Genomic DNA, 12,232 nt, shown 5'->3' on the forward strand with positions numbered 1-12,232 from the left:
ACTATTTCCTGCCATGAAATCCTGGAATTCAGTGCTTGTGAGACATAGGCCATTGTCGCTGACCAAGACGTCCGGTAGACCATGGGCAACGATCATTGTGCGTAGACTTTCTCCCTTGGCAGAGGATGTGCTTGAATTGAAAATGTCACACTCGATCCATTTGGAATAGGCGTCTACTGCAACCAAAAACTTTTTTCTCATGAAAGGATCTGCGTAGTCCACATGGATGCGTGACCATGGTTTGGCGGGCCAGGACAAGGGGCTAAGGGGGGTGATCCCTTGGCGCATTGCCCCGCTGAGCATACGTGTTGCATCTGTGAACACAAAATTCCAGGTCTGCAACAATCCCTGGCCACCAAACGTGTGACCTGGCAAATGTCTTCATCATGACAATGCCCGGGTGCTCATTGTGGAGTTCTCTGATGAACATCTCTCTACACATCTGGGGCATGACAACACGGTTTCCCCATAATAGGCAATCGGTCTGAATCGAGAGTTCATCCTTGCGCCTATGAAATGGTTTGAATTCCTCAGGGAATGCCCCGTGCGTGGCAGCCCAGTTCCCATTCAGGACACATTTCATGACTAAAGACAGTAGCGGGTCTCTATTTGTCCAGACTTTGATCTGATGGACTGTCACAGTTGAGCCTTCGATTTCAAAACAACAACAGCCATGACCATCTCAGCAGCATGCTAAGCTGCCCCTCGGTGGTGTCCAGTGGGAGCCTGCTGAGTAATTCGGCGTAGTTTTCAGTGCCCGGTCTGTGCTGAATTGTATAGTTATAGGCAGCAAACGTGAGTGCCCACCTCTGTATGCGGGCTAATGCATTTGCATTTATGGCCTTGTTGTCGGCGAAAAGGCACGTTCGGGGTTTGTGATCTATCTCCAGCTCAAACTTCCTGCCAAAAACTTACTGGTGCATTTTTTTACAGCATATATCCATGCAAGCGCTTACTTTTCTACCATCCCGTAACCCCGTTCTGCCTGGGACAGACGTCTGGAGGCATAAGCTACCGGCTGTAACTGAGCATTGGCATTCACTTGCTACAACACACACCTGACCCCATAGGACGACGCATCGTATGTTAAAACAACTTTCTTACATGGGTCATATCATGTTAACAGATTGTTGGAGCATAACAAATTTTGTGCTCTATCAGAAGCACTTTCCTGGCTGTTCCCCCAGACCCATTCACGACCTTTGGGCAGGAGCACGTCTTGCGGCTCTAACAGCGTGCTCAATTTGGGAAGAATGTTACCAAAATAATTCAGGAGCCCCAGGAATGAATGCAGCTCCGTCGTGTTACGGGGTCTGAGTGCTCTCTGTATTGCTTCCGTTTTGGACACAGTAGGTCTGATCCCGTCTGCTGCTGCCCTCATCCCCAGGAATTCTACCTCTGGAGCTAGGAAGATGCACTTCACCTTTTACAATCGCAGACCTACCCGGTCCTTTCTGCGTAGCAGCTCCTCGAGGTTGCGCAGGTGTTCTTCAGTATCACAACCCGTGATGAGGATGTCGTCTTGAAAAACCACTGTCCTTGGAATCGACTTGAGGAGGCTTTCCATATTTCATTGAAAGATTGCGGCGGCCAAGCAAATTACAAACGGACATATTTTGTAGTCAAACAACCCCTTGAGTGTCGTGATGGTGGTCAGCTTCTTTGACTCACTCGCCAGCTCCTGGGTCATGTAAGCTGAGGTCAGATCCAATTCTGAAAAAGTTTGCCACTGGATGGCATCGCAAAGAGGTCCTCCGCTCTCCGTAGAGGGTACTGGTCTTAGAGTGACACCCGATTGATGGTGGCCTTCTAATCATCACATATCATGACCGACCCATCCGCTTTGAGCACCGGCACAATCAGGCTCACCCAGTTACTGAATTCGACTGGTGAGATGATGCCTTCCCTCAGCAGGCTTTCCAATTCGACTTCTATTTTATCCCGCATCACGTACAGCGCCACTTTGGCCTTTGGTGTACTGGACTGGCGTCCGGTTTTAAGTGAATCATTACCTTGGTCCCATGAAAGTGCCAATGTCTGGTTGAAATAGTGAGTCAAATTTGTCCACGGCCTGTGAGCATGATATTCGCTCCACAGAAGAAATTACATTGACATCGCCCCATTTCCAGTTCTTGACAGCAAGCCAACTCCTCCCAAGCAGTGCGGGACTGTCCCCCGGGACAATCCAGAGTGGCAACCTGTTCTCTGAATCTTTGTGGGTCATAACTACCGTGGCACTGCCTAGCTCCGGAATGATCTCCTTTGTATATGTCCGGAGCTGTGCTTCAATTGGCAATAATTTTGGCCTCCTGGCCTTGGACGCCCACAACTTGTCGAACTGTTTTATACTCACCAGTGACTGGCTGGCCCCCGTGTCTAACTCCATTGATACTCGGATGCCATTGAGGAGCACTTGCATCATTATCGGTGGCGTCCTGGTGTATGAACTGTACATGTGCTCCACATGAACTCGCTGAACATCAGCTTCCAACGATTTCCCCCATTGTCCCTTTGGCGTCATATGGCTTACATCGGGCCCGTCCTCCTCGCACATCAATGCGGCTGCAAGCTTCCTGCACATATGCGCCAAGTGACAGCTGACGTTGCAGTTTCTGCAGGTAAATTGCTGATACCTGCAAGCTCTGGCTGTGTGATTGCCTCCACATCTCCAACATGAGCCGTTGTTGGAAACAAAAGGTCCATTACCAGTCAATCGTCTCTGGCTGTCTCTGTAACTGTCCTTAAGCGCACCATTGACAGGTGTTAATGGCCCCATTACTGGCCGCATTGTTCCTTGCGATGGCATGAATCACCGTTCAGTTAGTCATTTCCTCTGTTGAATTCCCACTTTGGGTTCGACTACATGCTCAGACATGTCCGATTGATCCTGTCTAGCTAGAGAACTGTGTGCCACCTTAACAATGTTGACTCCCTGTCCATTTGCTGCATTTAAACCAACATTTTTGTCAAATATCATTCTGGTTTCTTTCCCCCCCGAAATAAATGTCTGGGCCATCAAAGCCGCTGTTTCCAGGGTCAAGTCTTTATCTCAATCAGTTTCCTGAAAGCCCCAGTGTGCCCGATGCCATAACTAAAAAAGTCTCACAGCATCTCCGCTCTGCATGCATCTGGGAACTTACATAGCCTCGCCGGTCGCTGAAGGTCTGCCATGAAGTCTGGAACACTTTGCCTTTCTCGCCGCTGGTGCATGTAAAACCGATGTCTCGCCATGTGCATGCTGCTCGCCAGTTTTATGTTTTCCCCGATCAACTTACTGAGCTCTTCAAAAGCCTTGTCCACCGTCTTCTCCGGCACGAGAAGGTCCTTCATCAGGGAGTAGGTCCTGGATCCACAAACCACCAGGAGATGAGCCCTGCGTTTGTTGGCCGAATCCTGTCTCAGCCATTCCTTAGTGACGAAATTTGCTGCAGTCTCTCAATAAAGTCGTCCCAATCATCACCAACACAGTACCTCTCATCTGTGCTGCTAGTGGCCACGCTCGCGTGTTGGAAATCCCAGTTTCTCGTCGCCAATAATATGTCCTTACTCTAGAGTGCAAATGCACACGAAGCCCATACTTCAGACAAGGTCACTCTGTGACCAGTAACCTTTATTAGCCAGCACTGAAGTGATGAAGGTGAGTGGAGCGTCGCCTTTTATACCTGAAATTCCAGGTTAGGAGCGTCTCCCAAAAGTTCACCAACTAGTGGTCAATGTTCTCACGGTGTACAACTTAGGTCAGTTTATTCATGGGTTACAATGACAGTTGAATACATGACTCTGTCCCTCTTCGCTTTTCACAGAAGGACTCCCAGTTCTGGTCCCACTGCCGCATTTGCGGGGGTTCGATCGACAATCTATGAAACCCAAATTTTTCAAATATTGGCTTGGAATGTGTCCGTTACAGACTCAGTAGTGATTGATTCCCTCCCATTACAGACAGTTTGAAATAGCACCCGAATTTAATCCAGCCTGTAACTGGCAAGGGACACCTGGAATAAGACTAAATAAATTAAAACCTGTTGGCAAAGCTTTGACCAATGGTGGATTTATTAACATAATCCGCTATTTTTAAAATTTTGGGTTTTTTTTTTAATTAAAACTCGTTATTCTGACTGTTGGAGACAGTAATTTCGGCCCTACTTTCATTGGTGGGCTAAATAGACTGGGATTGGTTATCGGAAAAGACCAATGAAATTCACTCGAGAGCGACCAATCACAAGTTCGCTCCCTGCATTTCTCCAGAAGGTTGACAAGTGCAGAAATAGGAGGAGTTTCTCATTCTTTCTCTGAACATGTGGATTGTCTAGAAGGGGTAAAACCGGCGGTAAAGCTCGGGCCAAGGCCAAGTCTCGCTCCTCCCGGGCCGGACTGCAGTTACCTGTGGGCCGTGTTCACAGGTTCCTGCGGAAGGGGAACTACGCTGAGCGTGTGGGTGCCGGAGCCCCGGTCTACATGGGTACTGTGTTCGAGTATCTGACCGCTGAAATCCTGGAACTAGCGGGCAACGCGGCCCTCGACAACAAGATCATCCCAGACATCTGCAGCTGGCCATCCGCAACGACCAGGAACTCAGCAAGCTGCTGGGAAAGGTGACCATCGCTCAGGGCGGGGTGCTACCTAATATCCAGGCTGTGCTGCTGCCCAAGTATACCACCGGTCTGTCCAAGAGCAAGTAAAGCGGATAAGATTTAATCTGATAACCCAAAGGATCTTTTCCGAGCCACCCACAGTATCAATGTAAGGGCAGGTTCATGTTCTATGGATCACAATTGTCCCAGGTCTAAATTAACATTGAATCTCTGCAATTAAGCGGTTAGTTTCCTGATCATAAATGACCCTCAGACATTCTCGGTTATAAACTGGTAAATGTCGACAGATAGTGCAACAGGTTTGCTGTTATAACATCCTGCTGCAAGATACTATAAATCATTTCTGGCCTGCGAGGCGGTAAACTTACCCCGATTGCGATGGCCGGGAATGATAGCCAGGCCCACTGCTTGTGAGGCAGCTCACTGCTCACTACACCACCATCGCTCACATTTGAGAAAGTGACAGGAAGAGGCTGGTTTTAATACACCTAATTTAGTGCCTTCAGCAGGTTATGTCGTACAAATTAGTTAATTTGCAAAAAACATTCCTCATATCTGTTGATTATTTTTTAACTAATAGGGCTTAAAACTAATAAATGTGGTGCGTGCTCAGTCCAAGCAAGGTAACTATTCACAGTGACCGTTTTTAATTGGAGGGAAAGTGTCACAGTACCGTGCTTACATTCTGATTACTGAACATAAAATTTGTCCCACTTAAGAGCCGCAAGAATTAGTTAGTCCGCAAACACAGGGCACATTGTGTAGGGGATGGTGGTTATCGTGGTGAGAATAGCTGTCTTCTAATCCAGGTTAGCCTGGTTCAATTCCTGGCCATCGCAGCCGATGTATCTTTAATATCCCTGTCAGATCAGAAATGAATTATGTGAGCTTCTAACAGCAGCATTTTATAACTAAATATAATTATTAATGAAATGAATTTTGACGAAAATCATTCATGTGCGTCTGCCATAGCATTAAAACGGACTTTGAACCAATAAATGAATTCTCAGTCAGAAACGTTGGTCCCATCAACCGCTCATTCCCTTTCTACTCGGCTCTTAACATCCGTTTATATTCGGCTCACACAACGTGTTCAATGACGGCCCTTCCCACGTTTAGGTTCCGTCTGCTTTGTATTTCTCTGAAGTCGGTCTCTCTCTATATTGATTCGCTGATCCGAATATCCGCTAACAGCAAACCTGCGGCAGTGTTTGTCGATCGAAATTACTGCATGTTCGATAGAGAGTGACCGATTTATTACCGAGATCAGGAAACGCCAAAAGTAATTGCAGAGATTTAATGTTAATTTAGATCTGGGACAATTGTGATCCAGAGAGCATTAACCTGCCCTTACATTGATACTGTGGGTGGCTCTGAAAAGAGCCTTTGGTTTATTAGATTAAATCCTGTCCGATTTATTTGCTCTTGGATACACTGGTGGTTTTCTTGGGCAGCAGCAGAGCCTGTATATCAGGCAGCACCCCGCCCTGAGCGATGGTCACCTTTCCCAACAGCTTGTTGAGCCCCTGGTCGTTGCGGATGGCCAGCTGCAGGTGCCTGGGGATGTAGCGAGTCTTTTTGTTGTCGCGGGCCGGATTGCCGGCCAGCTCCAGGACTTCAGCGGTCAGATACTCGAGCACAGCAGCCATGTAGACCGGTGCTCCGGCACCCACATGCTCAGTGTAGTTCCCCTTCCGCAGGAGCCTGTGAACACGGCCCACAGGGAACTCCAGTCCTACCCGGGAGGAGCGAGACTTGGCCTTGGCCCGAGCTTCACCGCCGGTTTTTCATCTTGAAGACATTTCCATAATCTACACGTTCATGGAAAGAATAAGAAACTCCTCCCACATCTGCCTTACACCTTCTGGAGGAATGCAGGGTGCGAACTTGTGATTGGTCACTCTGTGGTGAATTTCATTGGTCCTTTCCGATGACCAATCGCAGCCTGTTTAGCCCACCAAAGAAACGTAGGCGTAAATGACTGTTCTCAACAGTCAGTCTTCGAAGGATTTAGAAATTCAAAAATCTCGCCAATAATTGTTATGATTGCGGATTATGTTAGTAACTTCCCCATTAGCCACATATCTTCAAACACTTTTTGTTTCCCTTTGTCTTAATCCATATTTCACTTGCAAATTCCAGGCTGTTACAATCAGGATTAAATTCGGGTTCAGTATCAAAATAATTGTAATGGGGAGGAATCACTCCCCACTTATTCTGTAACGGGACACAATCCAGCTCAATCTTTGTAAAAGTGAGTTTCATAAATTATCGATCGATCCCCCACAGGCAGCAGTGAGACCAGAATTGGGAGTCCTTCTGTGAAAAGGGAAGAGGGGACAGAGTGTTCAACCTGCCCCGGTTCTGGTCTCTGTAAGAACTCCCATACTGGGTTGTTGCACTTGGACTCCAAGGTTAATAAACGGTTTGACTTCGAAGTAGAATTTTCTTTTAAAATGAAAAGGGCGTGAGAGAGAACGAGGTGGCTATAGTCTGAGTCTCACCCTAAAACAATTTTCTAATTCGTCGGCTGCCGCTGTAAATAAACGGGTCTGAGAGCAACGGGAAAGGGCGGCCAGGGACCGTGTTTGTAGTTTAGGGCGGGAAAAGGAAGAACCGGACAGTAAAATCAGTTATCTGAGAATTTAAAACTAAATCTACAGCTGGAACTGCAAAGGTCCCCACACACTTGTTCAGGAAATAATTACAGTAAATTGAGTCTAAAGGGAGATGGTTTTGTGCAGCTCTTTCAGAGACGTTGTGGATGGTGCATAAAAGAGCCATTATATTTCGGTTTGATCTCTCCGGAAAGGGCGCAGTTTTACTTGGAGCTGGTGTACTTGGTCACCGCCTTTTTCCCTTCCGACACGCTGTGCTCGGCCAGCTCCCCGGGCAGCAGCAGGCGCACGGCGGTCTGTATCTCCCGGGAGCTGATGATGCAGTGCTTGTTGTGATTGGCCAGGCGGGAAGCCTCACCCGCGATGCGCTCCAAAATATCGTTCACAACGAAGTTCATGATGTCCATGGCCTTGGAAGAGATGCCGGTGTCGGGGTGAACTTTGTAGATGTAGATGGGTTAACTCTCCATATTACCCCTTCTGCGCTCCTTGCCGCCCTTCGGTGATGTTTTCTTGATTACTTTCTTGGTGGCAACTGTTTCCCGGGCGGGGAGCAGGCTCAGCGGCCGCCATCTTGGTCAGGTTTGGTCTCACGGCGCATGTATGGTCCTTTGTGCAGGGACAACATGTGGGCGGGGCTTCATCGTGTATGTCAGTTTGATTGATCACATGTTTGTGCCCAGGTCAGTGGCCCCTGAAAGGGAGCCTTGCTGTGCTGATTGTTGTCTGGTGACCCTGGGCCTGGGTCATCCTATTGGTCCATCCCTGACTCACCCTATTGGGCCATCCCATGCTCACCCTATTGGGCCAGCACAGGCTCATCCTATTGGGCCATCCAAAGCTCACCCTATTCATCATCATCATAGGCACTCGCTCGAAATGGAGGATGTCTTGATCCAACTCTAAAAGTGTGACTGAACAGTCCAATACGGGAATGACAGTCTCTGTCCCAGTTAGGATGGACGGTGGTTGAAGGAAAGGGTGTGTGGGACCGGTTTGCTGTACGCTTATTCCATTGCCTGTGCTAGATTTCGGTATGCTCTCGGCGATGAGACCTGAGGTGCTCAATGCCCTCCCGGATGCAATTCCTCCGCTTAGGGAGGTCTTTGGCAAGGAATTCCCAGATGCCGGTGGCGATGTTGCACTTTATCAGACAGGCTTTGAGGGTGTCCTTCAAACGCTTCCTCTGCCCACCTTAGGATCGCATGCCATGTAGGAGTTCCGACGAGAGCATTTGGTTTGGGAGTCTTGTGTCAGGCTCATGAACATTGCGGCCCGCCCAGCGGAGCTGGTCGAGTGTGGTCAGTGCTTCGATGCTGGGGATGTTGGCCTGGTCAAGGACGCTAACATTGGTGCCTCTGTCCTCCCAGGGGATTTGCAGGATGGTCTGCAGGGCTGTTGATGGTAGTTCTCCAGCAATTTGAGTTCAAAGCTTTCAGCAAGCAGATGGTCTGCAGGGCTGTGTAATACCCCTCTCTGTATGGCTCAGATATGTGCACACTATACAGCAGACATTGCATCCTATTGGGCCAGCACTGATACACCCTATTGGGGCAGTCCAAGTGCACACTATTGGGCCAACCCGAGCTTACCCTATTAGGCCAGCCCAGGCTCACCCCATTGAGCCAGCACAGGCTCACCCTATTGGGCTAGCCCGGCCTCACCCTATCGAACCAACCCAGGCTCGTCCTATCGGGCGAGCACAGGCTCACACTATTCAGCCAGCACAGGCTCACAATATTGGACCAGCACAGGCTCACAATATTGGGCCAGCACAGGCTCACCCTATTGGGCTAGCCCGGCCTCACCCTATCGAACCAACCCAGGCTCGCCCTATCGGGCGAGCACAGGCTCACACTATTCAGCCAGCACAGGCTCACAATATTGGGCCAGCACAGGCTCACAATATTGGGCCAGCACAGGCTCACCCTATCGGGCCAGCACAATCTCACACTATCGCGCCAGCCCAGTCTCACCCTATCGGGCCAGCACAGTCTCACCCTATTGGCCCAGCACAGGCTCATCCTATTGGGACTGCTCAGTCTCACACTATCGGGCCAGCACAGTCTTACCCAATTGGCCCAGCACAGTCTCACCCTATCGGGACAGCACAGTCGCACACTATTGGCCCAGCACAGTCTCACCCTATCGCGCAGCACAGGCTCACACTATCGGGCAGCACTGGCACAAACACTTGGCCGACCACAGGCTCACTCTATGGGGCCAGCACAGTCTCACCCTCTCGGGCCAGCACAGTCTCCCCCTATCGGGCCAGCACAGTCTCACCCGATCGGCCCAGCACAGTGTCACACTATTGGGCCAGCACAGTCTCACCCAATCGGGCAGCACAGTCTAACCCTATCGGGCAGCACAGGCTCACACTATTGGGCCTGCAGAGGTTCACACTATTGGGCCAGCAAAGCCTCAGCCTATCGGGCAAGCCCAAATTCATCCTATTGGGCCAGAACAGTCTCACCCTATTGGGCCAGCACAAAGGACCCAGTGGCCAGCAGAGAAAATCAGCATCTCATTGATTTTATTCTCACTTTGCACACAGCTGGTGCAGGTCTGAACCCAACCATGTAAGGTGGAAATGATCAACATCCTCGGCCTTTGAATGTTGAAGCAGGAATGTTGATCTGTTCATTCTGTGGGAAAATATTTCAAACATCTGGGAAAGCACCACGACACACAAACATCCGAGTTAGATTGTTCCAGTGGACTAGAAAAAGCTTGAACCAGTTACACAGCCTGAAAAAACTTCGCATCATTCACAGGGGAGAGAAGCTACACGTGTTGTGTGTGTCTACGAATCTTCACCTGATCGTCCAACCTGGAGAGACACAAGGCCACCCACACCATGGAGAAACCTTTGGAATGTGGAGACTGTGGGGAGGGATTCAGCTCCCCGTCTGATCTGGAAATTCATTGTCACAGTCACACCGGGAAGAGGCCGTTCACCTGCTCCGTGTGTGGGTAGGGTTTCACTCCATCATCTGCTGAAACTTCAGCGAGTTCACACTGGGGAAGTGTGGGAAGAGATTCATTCAGTCATCAGAATTGCGAGTTCACAAGTGACTGCAGAGGTTGGGTTCTACTGTTATTACTGCTGTTAATCACATTCAGACTGAATTGTGTTCGTTCTGTCAGTTGGGATTTGTTTCTGCTGATGTTAATCATTCTGAAAACTGGGCTGGAGTTTAATATTTTGACATTTCAAATTACACAATGTGTCAATATTTGATATCTCTATGGTAAGAGACGACTATTGATGTCCTGTTAGCGACTGCTCCACTTGGGCCTTTTCTCCATTCTAACTCTCGATTGTTTCAGTTCTCATGCCTTTGGTTACTCTCAGGGACAAGTCCCAGTTCCTCACACCTTCCAGAGTGCCTCTCTTTGCCTTGGTGTCCAGGTTAGGGATAGCTAACACGTCCGGGATCACTGAACACAAAATCCAGTCTGTTAATCACTTTCAGTGACAGGATTTAGCATGTGCCTCCAGCAGTTGTTGAGATAAGCGACTGCATCTCTTTCCACACTCAGCTGGTAAATGGCCTCTCCCTGATGATGTTTTCACCCGACGCGCATCTGCATCCATTCCCACTGTCCCCACATTCAGAGTGTTGAGTCAGCTAAGCACACGAGTCTCACAGGCTAGACGATTGGTTGAAGGTGCATCCACACACAGAACATGTGTCCTGTTTCTCCCCGCTGTGATTGGTGTTTTTCCAACGGCTGATGATAAGGTGATCCTGATGAATCCGATGATTACCTCAAATCTTGACGTGATGGTTGGTTTGAGTTTCCAAGCTGCAGATCCTCCCCTTCTAATACCCACTAAATAGAGGTTACAAAAGTTGTTACTTTAATACAGGATAGAAACTTCCACTGTGAGAGGCATCAGAGCCGAGTTCAATCCTGCCATCAAGTAACATCCACACACTTCCCAGTTGATGTCACTGATGTAAAGAGCAAGGGCACTGGATAATTTTTACTTATATTTAGTCCAGTGGTAGTGAGGACAATTAGAACCCCTTAACTGCTGTCTTGACTGAGAAAAACTAACAGCCCAGATCAAGGACCGAACTTGGGACCTTCCCAATCGGTATTGCCGTGTTCTAAAATTTGTGGGGTTGGGGGAGGGTTAGAAAGAATATTTTCAAACAAATTTAAATCCACCTTTAAACAATACCTTCGTCACAATGCACAATTCTGAAATCCATTCAAATTAGGAAAACAAATCAAATGGATCATCAAAAATAATTGAGACGTTATAGAAAGGCTCAAGTCACTGAAAATAAACAGCTTTACAATCACAACTCAGTACAGAAGGGAGCGACTGTTAATGGGAGGTCGGCTTGTGAAGTCCTCCGACACTCCGAGATAAACTGGACAGTTCTTTTAAGTATAACTAGGCGGAGAAAATATCTCTTTAAATATCTGCTCCATTCACCCAGGCAGCGGGAGGAGCAATAGCATGCAGTATCTTTATATCCTGACGCAGTAAGACCTAATAAAACATATTACATCAGCTTAATCACAACAACTGAAAAGTGTGCACACAAAGTATTTTCTACATATATATGTGCAAGTGTGTGTGTGTAAACTAAACACATCATTCTTATTGTTTGCTAGTGAATTCCACAGAGATTATCTTCGCCAGTTTTTTTCAGCATTTATTTCCTATTATTTACAATGTAATTGCAAAGTGTTTAATCCCTTTACCATTTATTGATGACCCATTGTCTTGTGTGCTCTAGTTAAAAAGTGATGTCTCAATGACCATTCCTTTACCAAGGTAATCATCTGTCCGCAGTATTCAGTGGGAAAGGGGATTAAATCTCACCGAGGGTAATGAACAGCCACCCATCCGTCTCTGCACTTTATGGTCCAGTGATCACCTCACCATCACACAGAAGCTCCTCAGATTTACCTCCAGTGTGGATGACTTGTGTAAGTGATGTTGAAAATTAAATTGTAAGGATGAAAGAGGAGTTGGGGTAGGTGGGTTTGGAGAGA

General features: G+C 48.1%; 1 pseudogene; it reads right to left on the bottom strand.

The window, feature by feature from the left end:
- Positions 1-6,007: 6,007 nt before the first annotated feature.
- LOC139253274 (histone H2A-III-like) lies at positions 6,008-6,442 on the bottom strand (annotated as a pseudogene).
- Between the last annotated feature and the right edge of the window lie 5,790 nt (positions 6,443-12,232).

This window comes from Pristiophorus japonicus, unplaced genomic scaffold, assembly GCF_044704955.1.
Source record: "Pristiophorus japonicus isolate sPriJap1 unplaced genomic scaffold, sPriJap1.hap1 HAP1_SCAFFOLD_49, whole genome shotgun sequence".
Lineage (NCBI taxonomy): Eukaryota > Metazoa > Chordata > Chondrichthyes > Pristiophoridae > Pristiophorus > Pristiophorus japonicus.